Genomic DNA, 19,256 nt, shown 5'->3' with positions numbered 1-19,256 from the left:
CTTCTTGTCTTTAAAGACAGTGACTAGCATCGAAATGATGGTGATGTACATCATACCCACTCAGAATTCAAATTCTACCATTGATTCACAGGTCTGAGTTCAATTGTTAACGCTCTACGAGCAATAACTAGTATTTTTGCTCATTTAGGGAGGATTGATCTGTTACAGACAATCGACATCCCCTTGCAGTGGTGACTCAAGTGGGAGACCGTGGCCATCAACATCTTCGTCTTTTCATCTATTTTGTGGAGGGCCAGTGCCTGCACTAACCGACATCTCCGCGAGGAAATATTGCTGCCGCAAGTGAGAGACACAGTGGGCTTCCTCTCAGTACCAGGATCCAGAAGATTCTACCCGATCGAGGACGCTTTTGAATTTCATTTCATCGTCACTTTCATCCTCTTCGCCGCAGTCTTTTGCGCCCACCTGGATGGCGTCAGGTGGCCATCCGAAACTACCACAGCAGCCTCCTGGGCCGTCTCTGAACCCCACGTCGATGAGCAAGGGGCATGACCGACAGCGTACCTCTGCTTCTCAAAACAAAAGTAGTGTAGATCCCGAGCACGCACACCGCTCAAACATCACACTTCTTCAACTCAGCCACCGCCTAAGCGTCACTACACTGTTAGTGAGTCAGAGCAGTCTGTTTCCTCCATGAACCTATACGACGCTAATGAATTTCCGATGCTACTGGATTCTTCCAAACCTCGTCTTCATTCATTCTTACTTATCAACTTCGATCCCAAATTTGAGAATACCAAGCTGGCTTTTCAACAACTCATAAAATATCTACCACGCGCCTAAAAAAGGTTTATACACGCAATGGGATAATCTTCAAGTCATACGATTCCTCATTCTTAACCACTGTACGAAACAAATGCAGTTTCGAAATTTTTGGCAAGCATGCTGAAATGAAGCGAACTGAATCAAAGGCGTTTAAACAGGCCCTCTCCACGAAGACTCCGGCTCTTTCAGTTGTCATTAGGGGGTGAATCCTTCCCTGACAGACGATGAGATTCAGGAAGAATTCACTCAACTGTATACTCATTAAAAACGACCATGGAGCCACATAAATGGTACGAGTTCTAACTAATTCCGAAACCACCATCAATGACTTGCTAAGTTACGGCGCCTTCATTTATAAAAGGAAGCATCGCGTTGAGCCATCAAAAACACCTCCCCCTTTACCATTGCGATGAGAGCGCTGTCAAGCGTACAATTCCCACCCGACTTCAAAATGTACGCAACCTAGCAAATGTGGATACTGTAGTGGTGCCCACGATACCAAGGCATGCACCAACTTAGCTAAGCCACCTAAATGCTCTACATGTCCAGAGCAGCATCCGACATATAGTTATCGATGCAAAGCAAAACCTACAGCTGAGACTCTAAGCCCGGAACTTACGGTTCCTTTGCGACCATTTTTAAAGCCAACTCCGCAAGCTCTACCACCAACAGCCACCGACGAACCTATTACTCTCCAACAATTACTATCATTTTTCACTATAGCTATGCAAAACATTCATCCTTTGTTTCGCCAACACATTCTCGGATGGTCAACCACTCTGCTCGCCTGATCTTTAAATGTTCCTTTCAAGCCACCGACTCTGGACCACACGTATATTTTCATATCACTCCACTCCAGGAATATGCCTCCACAGAAACTTCCAACCCTTCTGCTGCACCGTAATCATGAGTATATCGCTCTTATTTTTTAATATTCGATCCCTCGCTACTCATTATACCCTTTTCGAACAGCTTCTCTAAGAAGAATTTATTCAAGCCTTCGTCATTAAAGAAACCCACCCCACACCAGCTATGTCTTTTAAAATACCTAGATATACTTTACTACGTTGTGACTCTACGGTAGCAGCACGCCGAGTAAATGAGGGAGTGGCCGTTGGCTTTAATCCTTCCATTAGTCATCGCCAGTATCATCCTGCCTTACATAACATACCAGAGCACCTCATTATCATCCTCTATTTTCACTCCCTTTATGTCACTATAGCCACCATATATGTGCGCCCTGGGCATCCGATCCCCTCCCCTTTTTTCAGTATATCTCTAATAACTTTAAATATTATATCATTATAGCAGATATTAGTATTCATAGTCGTTCAGATAACCAGAAACAAGGTTTTCGTAACTTCATCACCAGTCATACCACAGGCCATGTCTTTGACATACCAAAACCAACCCGACCTATGACTGAAACCACACCAGCCGTAGTGATTTCATCTGTCAACCTTTCACAATGATGTACTCTCGAGGTACTAGATTCCATTGGTAGCGATCATCTACCCATCACACTTCACATTGATCAACCACAGCTTCCTACTCCTCGAGCCTTACCAGAATCTCGTCGTGTCCCACGTTTTGTCCAAGCAAAATGGGAACATTATCGCTCAAAATTCACTGCCGATTTCGCCAATGTTGAGCCGCCTACCACAGAAGATGATCTGTATAATTGCATTCCTAATATCAACTACTCTATCCGTCATGCGTCCGAACTTTGTATACCAACCACTGAAATCTCCCGTTACCAACCACGACTACCACCATGTTATTTACCTCTTATACACAGCTCCCGCGCATTTTTCCGAGAGTTACAGCGCACTGGGAATTTGGAAGCTCTGCACCATAATCGCAAACTCCAGCTCAAAGTCCGAAACTATGTTAAGGCATATAAACAACGAACCTGGGTAAAGACTTGTAACACCTTGGCAATCTTCGCACCCAACTAAGTACTGTTAACGATTTAATCTGCTGACGGGCAAGCTCCTTCTTTCGATGGCGCAATTAGTGGCAACTCCACATTAACTCCACTAAGACGCAGGCAATAGTCTTTATTCCACCTCGCAAGCGCTCTCGAGTACAGAAAAATCCGAAACTCCTTAACACCAGTGTCGACGGTACACGAATTCAACCCACTAAACAGGTCACTTACCTCGGTCTCACTATCGACCATCATCTAACTGGGCGCCCACATCTGAAAGAAATCACTCGCAAGGCCTATAATCGTTTAAATCTCCTCAAACGTCTTATTGGTACCACATGGGGATTACAGCCTTCTACAGTACTCAATACCTACAAGGCATTTTTGCGCCCTGTCTTAATATATGGACATCCCGCCTGGATTAGTGGGTTAGCTTACTTCTACAACAAATTAAAAGTGCTCGAACGACATGCTTTTCGTCTAGCATACTGAATCAAGCTTCCGAGTCAAACGCAGGAGTTGTATGACCGCATAACGTTTCTTACCCTACTTCATCACATCGAAAAATTAAGGCTCAGATTCATTACTACCCGTTTTCAGCAACGGCATCATTTACTTGTGGACAGGATGGATATCGATCACAACTACGATCTGGGATATAATTTCGTCAAAGGTCCTTTATCTCGGCTCTTCTCCCTTTATCTGAAAACTCTTCCACCTGACCACCCCGACCATTTTGTCGCTTCTGCCTATTCTTCCGATCATCTTCCCCATCATGTTTCACCCACATATACTGCACTGTAAACCCTTTATACTATCACTGCTTCACATGTCTTCATCACGGTCTAGGGTAGCTCCTGGAGAAGAAGATAACCAGCATTCGTCTTTTTAACAAATTGTTTGTGTTTGTCCTGTGAAGTGCACCTCACGATCATCTTTTTTCCTGCCCTAATGATTATGATCACAAGATCATAATGTCCAAATGGAAATGAAAATGAAATGAAATTTTGAGTTTTACGTCCCACGGTTATGCCGGTTAGGCTAAAGGAGACGGTGATAATGAGTAATGAATGAAATGGTGGAATGAAGAAAGTGGGAGGAAACGGGAGAACCCCGAGAAAACCCACGCACAGGGTGTTTGTCCACCACAAAGTTCATTTGGCGGGAGCAGGGTTTGAACCCGAGACCCCTAGCACCAGAGGTGAACGCTCTACCACTGAGCCACCGCGGCCCCAATGTCCAAATGGATAACGCAATATTATGAAATAAGGATGTAATATAATAAAGTGTTATCTGTATAAAAGATATTCCAGATTTCCTCTTCATCCCATAGACAGGCCTTCCTTCAATCTCCTTTCTGCACCAGTACCGAATAGAGGGCGTAACCCTCGCAAGGGAGCTAGCCTTTGGCTAACAAAAAAACCTTAGTAAAAAAGATGATACGTAAAAATCCCTTAGATCACCTACCGATTTTATAGTATCTGGAATTATGATGAAACTTTTCCCCGAAGAAAGGGCGCAAGCCTTTAAACGGGTAGACGACGAAAATAAAGATGATGACGTGCACTGTGATAGTAATGATGCTGCTTAATGTTTCACTATGTCTTCCTTATTCATGTTTCTGTTTACTTTGATTTTACCAGTTTGTTTTTGAACTTTCTTTTACGTTCCTTAACTGCTGTGCATTATTGTTGTTAACATGCTCTTCTGTTACACAAGGGTTGGATGGTAAAGTGGCGTAAGACAATATTACTCATCATTTTAGATACTGATGTATTTATTTAGAGTATATAAGGTAATTCTAAAAACTTATGAACTTATACCCACATAACAAGTCTTCACAGATAAACGTCTAGTTATATAGGGATAAAAATCTATAATACTTGCAGAATTTTCTGGATTGTTTTTACTATGTATCTCAACATTAAGAAATGACAAGCAACAACCCTTCAATTATGTGCTATTTCACTCACAGTACAGAAACTATATATATATAGGTTGATAATGAGTAATGCAATCGATACCAATATTTAACACATTTGATGCAGGTGATATTTTATTTTTCTTGAATTATATCTGTATTCTGGAGTTTAACATACATAGCAAATAGGATCTATTAATTAAATTTGATCAGAGAAAATCTACGTAGAATTTTATTGGTAATAACCTGGTAATATGATTAAGAATCATGTCCGGAAACAAATGATGTGAGAGTACGTGCTATAATCTTTCGTGCAGGTTGAATTTCAATTTGTTCTGAAGGTAATAATCTTGTCGACTTCCTAGCGGCTAATGCTTACAGAATTTGCTGTTAAGTGCAGGAAAAGTATTTTTCTCTGTTATAACTTAATATACTATAAATAACTTTAGAATTTTTCTCATTATTTTTATACACATTATTTAGAAGTCATTTTATATGTGAGCAGCAATTATTGCTGTATCTAATCACCAGTAAGTGACTATGTAAGGGAGCCCATCTTTCCATCGACTTCTTTGCAGCCCCCGTAAACTTATCATTCTCTTCTTAAAGGAATCACCCGCAAAACATGAATGGTATTATGTACGGTATTTGGGTGACCAGAAGTAACCAATTCCGGTACCAGACGCTATCTTTCGTAAGGAGGAAGTGATTGGTATGTAGATAGTATGTATGTAGTTGCTGGATAAAGCCCATCCTAAACAGTAAATTAGACTTCATTTTCCAGAAGTAGGTCACCTGAAATGACCAATTACGGTATCGAATTCTTTCATTCTTCAAGATAAATTGAATTATATATATAGATTGCATGTGTAAAACTTCTGTAAATATATTTTTGTGGAAAGTAAATTAGTTACCATGTGCCACAAGTGACCCATTCCAGTGCAAATCGATTTTCCCTTAATACGAATTGATTGATGTAATTGATGAAAATATTCCATCCCAAAAAGAATTAGGTACCGTGTAGCAGAAGTGAGTGACATTAAGTGACCAATTTCGGCACCCATCACTTTCACAAAACCATAGGAGTTGATTGATACATAGGTCGAATGTGCCTAATCCCTAAATTAAGCCATCCTCTGAATAGCAAATTAAATACCATGTAAGGGAAGTGATCAGTTCATATATCAATAGCTTTCTTTCGTCAAGGTGAGTTCGATGCAAATACCCACCTCAGGAAAGTGTACTGTTCTTATTTTTCTTCTAATTTTATAAAGAGAAAATCAAGAAATAATAATAGCAAAACGCAAAATTTTAGTTAAATATGTCATATCACGAATTCTCACTACCAACTTGAATATATCCTTACTAAAACTAAAACGCAATCATTCCATTATGTTGACCGAAGCTTCTATTTACTAAGGCCCCTCATTGAATATACTTTAAAAAGAGATGCTGGTTATGACCACAACAACATACTAAAAATAACGTGTTACTTGGATACTAAGGCCCTAAAGTAATCTGACGATTTAACTCTAGACCAAGAGTTTATAATAATACTTATGATTATATGTTTTCTCAACAATTTTAATGCAATCGTATATTGAATGTGTATCATTAAAATAGTAATTTTTGGATTACTTTATAAGGAAAATACAAAGAATGCGATGCTAAAGGCCTTATCTGTTTTTCGGAGCAAGAATACAATACTGGTGAGTATCATATATTAAAATATCTCTAAATATTGAATTCTTACTTTTCTTTTTGAACATTCATTTGCTGTTTAAATTTTACAATCATATATTTTCAGTTCATTCAACCTGTTATTCTTGTACTATATTTTGAAACATTACTCAATAAGTTACCTACCAATGAATATACAGATGTTTTATCTGTTGTAAAAATTATAGTTTCTTGGCTAACGGAAGGTAGGAGAAAATAAGGTCACACAACTCAATTCTCCTTTGAATCCTAATTAATCTTATTAAAACATTTAAAGATCTGAATTGTGCTGAATGACAAAATACAAGCATATTGTGCTTACTCATACAGTTTTCGTTACATTTAATGAAATATAGTAAGAAAAAAGGCACCAACAAAAAGTTATCTACTAGGCTCTACACAACAGAAATATTAATGTCACTTAAATGTTTAAAATTGATCACAGAAATAGTGAATATGGATATGAAGCATAATGGTTTTAACTCTAAATCGACTGGCCTGTTTTGCAGTGTTGTTTCAGTCCATTTTTTCTCTTTTTCTTCGAATTAACAGCTATAAAACTAGAATTACAGTTTTTGATCTTGTTTAATGTTTTTTTCTTATTTTTTCCACGATAACAAGACAACGAAACGAATATTATTCTAGACCAAATGTAACCTTGTTTTATATTTTCTTTCTTTAATGGAACATAGAAATAGAAAAATATAATATGTATAAAATATAAATCTATAACCGAAATTAAATGTAACTTAAACGAACCTAATAAATTTTCACCATTTGACTCGCCCACATTTGTTCGTCTATCCATGTGTTCTTGGTCTGTTCATTCGTATGTTTGCTCCAGAAGTACTCTCGTAAAATTTATTTAATTCTATTGAAACTTTCTCATTGCGTGAGAATGCAGTCCATTAAGAAAAAGGAAGTACAACAGAATAATTTGTCACATATACATGGGAAACAGTGTCCTGGTGTAAAGTATTGCAGAATGAATTGGAATCTGATAAAATACAATGTACGTTTCTTTACTATATCCCAATCGTCATCATTTTAGGTTAAGAATAAGTTGGTAAAAGAGGGTAAATTCCCCTAAAATTTTGAAGTTTTCTTATTTAAATAATATGCTAAGAAACAATTGCCTTTGACTTCATTGAAATAAATGAGTCGATTTTGATGCAATATTGTACTAGTTGTACGTCTACTTTTTTAAACTTTCAAATCTTCGATTTTTAATGATGAAAGTCTATCAGCAATACAACGGTAAATCATGCTGATGAAAAAGTAAGTTCCACTATACCTAAGTATTCGATTTGCAGCAGCATGACGCATATTTCTCGTGAGGCTTTCTAATGACTTCCCCTTCTATGCAGTTAAAATTTACAAAAAGGTGTCGGATTTAGTACATAGATATAGAAAGGCATGCTTCACAATAACTTTGAAAAAAATGTGCATATAATTTTGTCCTCCTTCCTTTCTGAGCTTCCTATCTTGACCAGTGCTTGGGTTTAGAGTCCGTTTATGTTAAGTGATGAATTTAAGTCCGTCCATGCGATTTAGAAGGTAAGAACCACAATAGCTATATTCAGTTTTCATAGAATATGGTGTATATGGGGTTGAAAGCTTTCTCACAATTCTACCGGTTGGAAAAATGAAATGAAATCTTTGAGTTTTACGTCCCACGGTTATGCCGGTTAGGGTAAAGGATACGGTGATTATGAGAAATGAATGAAATGGTGGAAAGAAGAAAGTGGGAGGAAACGGTAGAGCCCCGAGAAAATCCAAGGGCTCGGTGTTTGTCCGCCACAAAGTCCGCACGGCGCAAGCTGGAATCATTGCTGTTTGGATGGTTTTCCTGATTGATTGCAGTGTGGGGGACACTGTAAAAATACATTATAGTCAGCAAAGTGAAAGATATTTCTGTGTTGTTTATAACAAGGTCAGCAATGTACAATAGGTATAATATTGAAGGCGATAACCGGCCTTGAGAGATATCGATTGATTAGTGATATCGATCGATATTGATTGTAGGAAAATTGGATTAGTGCGTTCTGTTAATAGAGATATTAGCTATTCACAATAACAAGAAAAAATGAATTATTAATATAAATTATATAAAGATTTATATGAAGATGGAAAATGATAGTTATGGGTGATGTGTATTATGCCAAGCTTCTAGATATTGTCAAACGCTTTTCCTACATCAAACGTACCGACAAAATAGGAAAACCTGTTTTATATCGATTATAAACAAACGCGGATAGTCATAATAATTTATCCATCTACTAAAATAACGTTGAAAATCAGCTTAGTGAATGGGAAGTAGGTTATGAGTGGGCTTGCAAGCAGTGTACCAAATTAGTTCCAATATTTTGCAAAGGCAAATAGTGAAGTGAATAAGTAATAAGATTGTACACCAAATGAGGATTTTTAGCCTTGAGAAATATAATAACTTTTGAGTATTTCCAGTCGATTTGCAGAAGTCTACTTTGCACAAACATTACAGTACAGGGCAGTACAGCATGATTCTGAGAAAAGTAGAGAGGAAAGTAATGCTTGAGAACATGTGACATTTAACCAACTTCTGGGGCAGTGTTGCTCTTACTGAATAGTGACTGATTATATCGATTGGTTGGATCGAAATAATAACTTAATTATTGGCTTCTAAACTGTGATTGATAGATGGGTGCAGAGATGTAGAAGTTGAATCTGTACGTCGATTTATTGCAGTTAGCATTTGATGTTGTGTGTCAACCTTGGAGGTGTGTAAAATATGTTGGAAAAATTAAGCAAATGTATTAGCTTTATCTATATCAGACTTTACTGCCTTATTATTGTTAACAATGGTGTATGGCGTACGGGAAAGTGTGATGGTTAGTTAATGATTTGAGCAAATATTTTCTATTACGTATTTGATTTTCAAGTGTACCCGAGATCATATTATGTAGTCGGCATAAACAGTGTATTAAGGGCTTTGTCTAGATAGGCGGGATATTGATACCAAACTTTCTGAGCAGGTAGTTCAGGTTTAGAACGACAAGAACTGTGGAGTGGAAATTTGAAGTGAAATAAAATATAATGTTGAAGTTTTACGTCCGATAGTTATGCCGCCTAGTCTAAAGGAGACAGCGATGATGAGAAATGAAGGAAATTGTGAAATGAAGAAAGTGGAAGGAAATAGGAGAACCCCGAGAAAGCCCACGAGGACATTGTTTGTGCGCCACAAAGTTCACTTGTCGTGAGCTGGGATCGAACCAAGCACCTCGTGCATTACGGATGAACGCTCTACTACAGCAAGTGTAAATTTGATAGGCACATGGTGGCTACCTGAGAATAATGCATATCAATATGCATTCTCTGTGAGAAAGATATTGATGTGATATCAGGCGTAATATTGCGTTTTGAACTTCGGTAAACCTTGGAACTCAGTAACTGTTTCTGTTTCTGAAAGTCGAGAAAGTTATTTTGTCACGCTGTGATCAGCTGCGAATGTGTAGATTCGCTATGATAATGTAGTGCGTAAAGATAGAAAATATGTATCGAAAGAAGTCATTTTAAATTGCTTTGTCTGGATGAAAATAGATAGTGAGAAAGCTGATAGTATGATCTCCAAAATAAATAATCATTGCATTATGCTCAAAATATTATGGGAGGAAATGTGACTCTTCGATAAGAAGGACGTTGGTTGAAACCATAGTTGTAACTCCGTAGACTCATGGACCAGATGGAACGTCGTGTAGAAGTAAGTAATATTTTGTGAGAAAACAAGGGAGAAAAGGGGCGAGGTACGTTTTACTAGACTCAAGGGCTGCAATTTGTTCTTCTTGAAGAGGTTGTGTAAAGAGCACACGATTGGCTAAGACTGATCGAATATGAAGAAAAGTAAGTTATAATCCATAATTATACTAGTATACAAATGTAAGTAGATGCAGCCATAATAAACGTAGACTTCGACTGGTAGAATATGAAAGTAATAAAATGTCCGGGGTAGGCAGCAAGAAGTTGATATTCAACAGTAGTTGGAAGCATACATAATCTGATTTAGGATATGGTTTCGATTAAAACCAATAATGTTCTGTAAATAAATAGTAATGGATCGTAATAAGTATACAAGAGTTATTAGATGGTATGGAGAATTTGCTGTTGGTTTTTAGAGTGTCCACGGAACGAATCTTTACAAGTCCTAGTGTAGATGAGTGAGGTTCAGGCTTAACTTTACCCTTGTGGCTCTAAGTAGGGTATCGTTCTCAAGATGACTGGCAATGTGGTGTTTTCTACAGATTTGTGCAGCTTTTCAAATATGTTCAAGTGAACAGTAGCCATATTTATATACCTAGATGTCAGATGCACACACACACACACACACACACACAGACATATATATATATATATATATATATATATATATATATATATATATATATATATATATATATATGCACCGTGGAGGACAAGTTGAACGATTAACCGTTGTTGATTAGTAAGAACGAGAATTACGCATAGAAGATCCTGGTTCTTCATGCGTATACAACGCTAGCCAGATAATCGTTCTTGATGTAATTCAGAGTAAATTTCATCATCAGTAAAGTCAGATTCGACATTAAATGACGACTGATAACACTGGATAATTTCATGGTGGAGGAGACGTTTTGCACCGACTCGAATTCAAAGTTGATATCTTTCTTGCCAGTATAAATATTTCGTAAGTAACGTTGTTGCAGACATGTAGAGCTAAGTTTGGATAGTCAATTTCAGTATTTGTAGATAATTTATCGCATTTCGGAATGAGGAACCAGGTTCGTAGCAAACCCAAAAACTAGGAGTGCCGGTAGAAATTAGGAGCCCAATCAGACCATATTATAATTCATCAACATGTTATAATTCATTCGCAAACCTACAGTGGGAACAACCGGGGAACACTAAACATTTTGTGGCGCCCGGCCTCACCGTGTTCCCCGCGGATACGGGCTTGCGGGAAACATACTTAACAACTTTTTATTTACTTATTTAGTCTTACTTTATATGGCAAAGTTAAGGGTAATCCTACTTTGTCTCCTACTTGACCATGCAATGATCATAATTAGTAATATAATAATAATATTAAAATACGTAGAAAATATAAAAAAAATCACTCCCAAACACACACACACAGACACATACATAAATACGCATCACATCACATACACACAATTAACCACAATATATTCACATATGTTCAGTATACAAAAGAACAAAAAAGGCAGGAAGAATAAAATTGTGAATTTTGTTAGATTTTTGTTAGAGTTCTGTTAGTAAGCCTTGCTAGGGTTATGGTGGGTCTGTTTAGTCATCTTCTTAAATAAATTGGTAGATTGAGATTGTTTTGTGTTGGACGGAATGTCATTCCATGTACCGACAGGTGATGCAAAGAACGCATTCAGAATTTTGACGAATGTAGGTGGAGAGAAATGTGTTTCTTTACACCTGATGTTGTGATCGTGGTGAGTATTTACTGGTTGCAAACGTTGTTGGAAGTTTGGAAGTAGTTGTTGGAAGACTGTCACATTTTAGATCGAAATCAGTTAACAAGAAGATATACTGTTTCTTGATGTAACATGTTTTGATTTTGTTGTTGAGAGTATTAGCAACAATAGGATCTACGATTGATGTAACCAGTTGTTAGTTTCGCATGTAATGTTTGCTCGCAACACAAAGAGATCTGATACGAACTCGTTGTTATCTACTTATGTGAACAATAGTGATAGCTTGTACTAGCTGTGAGGTTCCGTTTACAATAAGCTTTTTGCTTTTTGGCTAACATATGGGCCCTTGTTTCATGAATTTGGTTGAATCAAGTACGGTAGTATGGAAGTAATTTCAGAGTGAACCATGAGAATGAACAGCCCTAGAGCCGATGGTCAAATGAATATGAGAGGTAATGAAAAGTTGAGTTTGATGAAGTTCAAAAGATAAACAATCCTTCAAAAGTGGAAAGTTTCGTTAATCCTCTAAGTGCCATAATTCTCCTAAAGAAATTCAATTTATATGCAATGCTAAAAGCATGACATTATAACAATAAAATATTTTCGTAAAACGAGTGTGTAGCTGCAACCAGTCAAACATGTCCGTAAGTCTGAGTGAGGCGTAGGAAAACCTCATATATTAAGAGTTGTGTTGAGTTCCAGCCTCCAAGACGTTCTAATGACAATATTCAATAAGTTATGTATATTGCAGGATATAGATTTGACGGTTTGAAGATGCTTTTCTCAAATCAGATGGTTACCGTATGCAAGTTCCAAGTAGGTTCCAAGTAGGTTGCCGTATGTAAGTTCCAAGTAGGTCCGTGTAACGTGCGTTCCTGTCACCACGGCATGGCGCGTCCTCAGTTTGCGGATCGAGGAGAAGGCCTCTAGATATAGAGGTTAGCTGCGAATATACTCAATAAGCAGTCGCGGACAGACGACTAGGAGTGGTCCTCCAGCTTGGGGGTTTGGGTAAGGCTAACACCCTCATCCTGTAAAAAAAGGTACATGTTCAGAAACATTCACAAAAGCCTCGGAGAAGGACTGATAACTTGGCACGACATCAGCAAAAGAAAATAGACATGAGTTTTGGAACATGGAATATTAGAAGTCTTTATAGGGCAGGCGCGTTAAAATCTGTAACGAGTGAGTTAGAGAAATAGAGGATGGACTTAGTAGGAGTTCAGGAAGTTAGGTGGGATGGAAATGGATCTGAGATTTCCGGAAATTTTACGTTCCTTTACGGGGAAGGAAATAAAAATCACCAGTTAGGAACAGGGTTTTTCATTCACAAACGAATATTACCAGCAATTAAACGGGTTGAATTTGTTACTGACAGACTTTCTTTTATTACTCTTAAGGGACGGTGGTGTGATATTATTGTTTTAAATGTACATGCTCCAACTGAAGATAAGGGTGACGATATAAAAGATAGTTTTTACGAAGAAGTGGAACGGATATTTGACCAACTCCTGCGATACCATATGAAGATTCTATTAAGGGATTTCAATGCGAAGGTAGGACGAGAGGATATTTTCAAACCGATTATAGGGAACGAAAGTTTGCATAAGGAAAGTAATGACAATGGTGTTAGACTCGTGAACTTTGCAACATCCGAAAACCTAATCGTGAAGAGTACAAAATTCCCACATCGCGACGTTCATAAATACACTTGGACATCACCAGACGGAAAAACACATAATGAAATTGATCACGTTTTAGTAGATAGAAGAAGACAATCTAGCATAACTGACGTTCGGTCGTTTAGAGGGGCTGATTGTGACACTGATCACTACCTGGTACGAGCGATAATACGGGAGAGATTATCGTTGAATAAAGGTAATATTCAATGTCCGAAAACGGAGATATTTAATTTAAAGAAATTAGGAGAGAGCCAGGTAAGAGAGGAATACCAGATTGAAGTTTCGAATAGATTCGCGGTTTTAGAAGACTTGGAGTGCACTAGTGTTGAGGATACTTGGATTGAAATTAGAGATAGCATTAAAAGTTCAGCAATAGAAAAATTGGGACACGCGGAAATACGTAGGAACAAACCATGGTTCGACCAAGAATGCATTAAACTAGCAGAGAAGAGAAAACAGGCAAAATTACTGTGGCTACAAAATCCGAATGAAATAACTACACAACATTTCGCAGATATCAGGCTGGAGACTTCCAAAACTTTTAGAACAAAGAAACGGGATTTTTTGAAAGCTAAAATTAAGGAACTTGAAGATAATAGTAAAAATAAAAATATTCGGGACATGTATAAGGGGATCAGCAAATTTAAGAAAGGATATCAACCTCGTGCTTATATATTAAAGAAATCTGACGGAACAGTTCTCACCGATACGGATAGCCTCTTAAATAGATGGAAAGATTTCTTTGACGATTTGCTGAACACGCAGCTAAAAACTAATAAGCGTGGAGAAAAGGAGATACACACCGCAGAACCGTATATTCCAGAACCCAATCGAATAGAAGTGGAAGCCGCTATAAAGAAATTAAAGAAACACAAATCTCCGGGTGTAGATGACATTCCGGCAGAGTTAATTTTAGCTGGAGGCAAAAAATTGTGGAACAAGATACACAAACTCATTCTCCTTATCTGGAACAAGGAAGAATTGCCACAAGATTGGAAAGAATCAATCATTGTTCCAATTCACAAGAAAGGCGACAAAACTGACTGGAATAATTATCGAGGCATTTCTCTTCTGTCAACATCCTATAAAATCCTTTCAAATATTCTGTTAGCAAGATTGACCCCATACGGAGATGAAATTATTGGAGATTATCAGTGCCGATTTAGACGAAATCAATCAACTATCGACCAAATATTTACCATTCGCCAAATACTCGAAAAGAAGTGGGAATACAATACCCCGGTACATCAACTATTTATTGATTTTAGAAAGGCTTACGACTCGGTTAGGAGAGAAACATTATACAAAGTTCTTACAGAACTTGGAATACCGAGAAAGCTAATTAGATTAATTAAGATATGTTTAAGTGAATCCCAAAGTAAAGTCAGGGTAGGAAAATTATTGTCCACGAGCTTCCACGTCGAAAATTGCCAGAAACAAGGAGATGCGTTGTCGCCATTAATATTTAACTTTGTGCTGGAATACGCCATAAGGAAAATCAAAGATAGCAACCAGGGCCTAGAGTTGAACGGCATTCACCAGGTTATGGCATATGCTGATGATATAAATTTAATAGGAGATGATAGGAGAACAGTAGAAATAAATGCAGAGATCTTATTAAATGCTTGCAGGGACATGGATTTAGAAGTAAATGCAGAGAAAACTAAATACATGAAGTGCGTCGGGACCGTAATACGGCAAATTGTGGAGGCGTTAAAATATTAAATAATGCTTTTGATAAAGTGGATACTTTCAAATATTTAGGATCAATATTAACAGACGAAAATCATATTCACGAAGAAATTAAATGTCGACTAAAAGCAGGGAATTCGTGTTACTATTCGGTCCAAAATCTCTTGTCGTTGCGAATTCTGTCGAGGAATTTGAAGCTTAAAATATATAAAAAGATAATAATGCCTGTTGTTCTGAGTGGTTGTGAAACATGGTCGCTCACTCTGAGGGAAGAACATAGACTGAAAGTATTTGAGAACAGGATCCTGAGAAAAATATTCGGACCCAAGAGGAACGAGAATGGGGAATGGCGGAAGCTTCATAACGAGGAACTACATAGTTTTTACGGTTTACACAACATTGTTAGGGTCGTCAAGTCTAGGAGGCTTAGGTGGGCAGTTCATGTAGCTAGAATGGAAGAAAGTAGAAACGCTTTCAAAGTCTTGACTGGTAGACCCATAGGAAAACGACCATTAGGAAGACCTAGGCGCAGATGGGAGGACAATATTAAGATGGATCTCGCAGAGATACGAATACAAAGTAGAAACTGGATGCAATTAGCTAAAGATAGAAGTCAGTGGAGAGCTTTTGTGAACGCGGCACTGAACCTCCGGGTTCCATAGGCCATAGAGTTAGTTAGTTAGTTAATTATGTTCCAAGTAGGTTACCGTCGGATATGCCTAGATGGAAGTAAACCTACGAGGAATGAAAGGTGGTTAGGAATTCGATGCATTCTTGATGCTCCTTTCGTAAGAATGAACATGGTGGCCTGTGTTTTTGTTTTATTGATCGTTACTTATCATTTGTCACACCCGTGAAGGAAATCTTTAATTCCTGACTGTAGAGCAGAGCTAATGGATTGGATATTTGATTCTAAGACAAGGAAAGTAGTCCCACCGGTGTATTGGAAGAGACTATTTTATCAGAACGTGGAGGCATATCTGCAACATAGCGAGGTAAAGTGGCGACAAGCCCGACACTTGTGGTATTCCTGAGTGAACAAAAATAGAATGTTAGAGACATTTGTTTATTGAAACATATGACAGACGGCCGATTAAAACCTTACAAATCAGTCGTATATATGAAACACATATACGACATGGTAAAGTATTTTATATGGAAATGCCATGTGCAAAACTCTGCCAAATGCTATCTCGAGGTCAAGACATGGTGGCTTTACCAGATTATAGTGTTCCGTAACTATAATATTTAAGCGAATAGTTGATCATGGACACAATAACCATTACGAAATTCTACTTGGTGAACGAGAAGATTCTGGCGGCTTTTGTGTATACATACAGGCGCCTTTCTAGAATGTGTTCTAGGATTTAACTAAAAGTAGATCTGACGTTAATGGATTCGGACGTTAAGATTATAAGTTGGTTGGAAGTTTCTTTGATTTTGAGAACATTGAGGTCTTGGAAAATTTCCAGGGGACAGCAAAATAAAAAGTTCGGAGAAGGAAAGTGGATTGATGGTTAACAAGATAGGCACTAATAAGTGGAATTCCATTCATATGAAGATAAGTTATTGCATGGAAGCAAGATTTACTGGGACAACTGTTTGAACATCTTCAATTGACTGGCTCTGTCAGATGTTGTATATATGGAAGAGTTTGAAGAACGTGAGATTGGAATGAAATAGAGGATTGATTGACTGTGTCACCTGCAAGTATATATCTATCTGGAGGACTGAATGGTGTGAGGATGTCTTCGAGGAAATCGTCGGAGTCAACTTTGGCTGAATCAGTTAGGATAGATAATAAAGTTGGTTGAATTCGGGTAACATCTCGCCAGGTTAACCAAAAGTGATGAAATTGATGCTCCGTGGCACCTGATAGCGGAAAATACAAGAATTGTTCATCTAAATACTGTCTAGGTAGGCCAACTTTACTTTGAGCAAATGGATTTTATGTCAATTACAGCCAGATATGGTGTGATATGCATTCTGAACTGCTAACTGCAGTATTATAGTGATACAAATTGCAGAAAACGTCAGATGAAAGCCCTTTCCAGTGACAAACTTAAATGTGTTAAAATTAATTCATTCCAGATTCGTTTGTAGATCACAGTGTTCACTTGCTACGTTCAACTACACTATTCTGAACACACTTGTACGCACTAATGTCGAAGAGACGGGGAAATGATATTATCGCTTGATAGTTTACAAAGATTGCTTCTTTGTAGAATATTTCCCCAAACTATTCACATACACAATAAATATTTTCATTTTCACTACAACACTTTCCAATTAAATACTTGGAATGCCTACTTTATTGTATCTATCCTTAACTTTTGTTATCACTATCTTTGCTAGATGATTAACATGTTCATGTTTGTTGGCCACTTGCTGCAACTTTTAGACTCTAAAAACATCTACAGGCAGCTGTAGCTGATTTTCGCTAAGTGGCTTTGGGTGACTTAAATCTGGATCTCTGTCTTTCTGCTTGTACATGCCAAAATTATAGTCAAAACTTCTGTAAAGCCTCTTCATAAAACTTCTGTCAAGCCTCTCATAGCCGGGATTTGGAATAAGGCACAAACTTCTATACTTTAGTATTCACATCAAATTTCGATTAAGAAAACAGACAGTGCACAGAACTAGTGACAAAATTGCGAAACAACTCTTACGCACATTCATATAGGCCCCACTAGACTGTATTTAAATGCATAATTCTTGTATTTCCCACTATCGGGACGTCAAGAAGTACCGATTTCGACATATTTAGTTACCTCAATAAAGTGGTATTCGAATTTAACGCACTTTAATAGATAAGTATCCGTTTAATAGCGAATACGGTGTTTTAATAAGATTTCCACAAAAAGGAAACGGTTCCAGTACTTGCTGGATGGATGACGTCAGAAAGAGAATTACTGATTTTAACCCAAAAGCGTAGTTTAGAAGTACAGATAGTTCTTAAGCATCCTCTGAAGTTGCTGATGCTCTTGGAGTGATTCATTGTTTGCTTGTCCGTTGATAGTCATCACAAAACTGTCTAGAGCGTATGATAAATGTTAGATATTGTAGGGGAAACGTGCGTCGATGAAGTGTTCATGTAGTGACAGGTACGGAAAGTGATCTGACTTCTTGGATTGAAGTTGTAATGGGACAGACTTTTAATGCCATAATACAATTCGTCCTCTGAATTGCAAAAGTTTCATCTCTACCGATAGATATTTTGGTTACTACCCCCTTTGGCTTTGTCGAAATGAAGAATAACTTTTTGAAGTTGTAAAGAGTAAAGCGTAGGATAAGACTGAGTTGAGGAGTGAATGGTTTGAAGAGTAAGCGTGAGGTATTCAAGCAGTTTATGTACTGTTATAGAAGAGTTTTGTGATTGAGGAACATCAGTAGAATAGTTATGAATACATAACCGTGCCAGGTACTCTGTATGTGCTTCCGTGCACATAACCGTGCCAGGTACTCTGCAGGGGAAGGTTTGCCTTTGCACTTGTAGATATATGCTGGTTATTTTTTGTGGCAAGTAGAAAGATTCTGTGGTCGTTGTAGATCCGGTTATGTACGAGTGCAGTGTTCACCAGAACAGTAGCAGCAGACCGTGGTATTAGGGTAAGTTGCGGTAGAGTGTTGCTTATATGTCTGGCATTTCTTGCATCGAAGTGAGAGATGCTGGGGAAAGTGAAGGTTTGACTCAGCCTTCTGTTACAGAAATATGCCCATATGTAAGAAAAATATAGATGGTGATATTAAGACTATTCATGGCTTTGGATTGATTATTTTAACAAAAGAGACACTGACCAAAGCTTAAAACCCACTTTATTTTAAGTTATAATTTGTAACTAAATTATAATTATAGATGGTGATTGGAAAAGGAGTTAGCACTTGAACAATGTACTTGGGATCTGCAGCGTTTCAAACTCGTATAACCTTCTGAAGTATGTGTCCTCCGTAGATAGGCTACTCCTTAATCATTTCATCGCTATAATAAGGAACAACACCTCAAAACACCACAGAAAGAAGTGCTGAACTGCGATGGGGAAGCATTTGTTTGCGCTGATATACACTGTCTT

Source organism: Thermobia domestica, chromosome 5 (genome assembly GCF_964235325.1).
Source record: "Thermobia domestica chromosome 5, izTheDome1.hap1.1, whole genome shotgun sequence".
In the NCBI taxonomy this organism is placed as follows: Eukaryota; Metazoa; Arthropoda; class Insecta; order Zygentoma; family Lepismatidae; genus Thermobia; species Thermobia domestica.
This window is presented reverse-complemented; position numbering follows the sequence as displayed.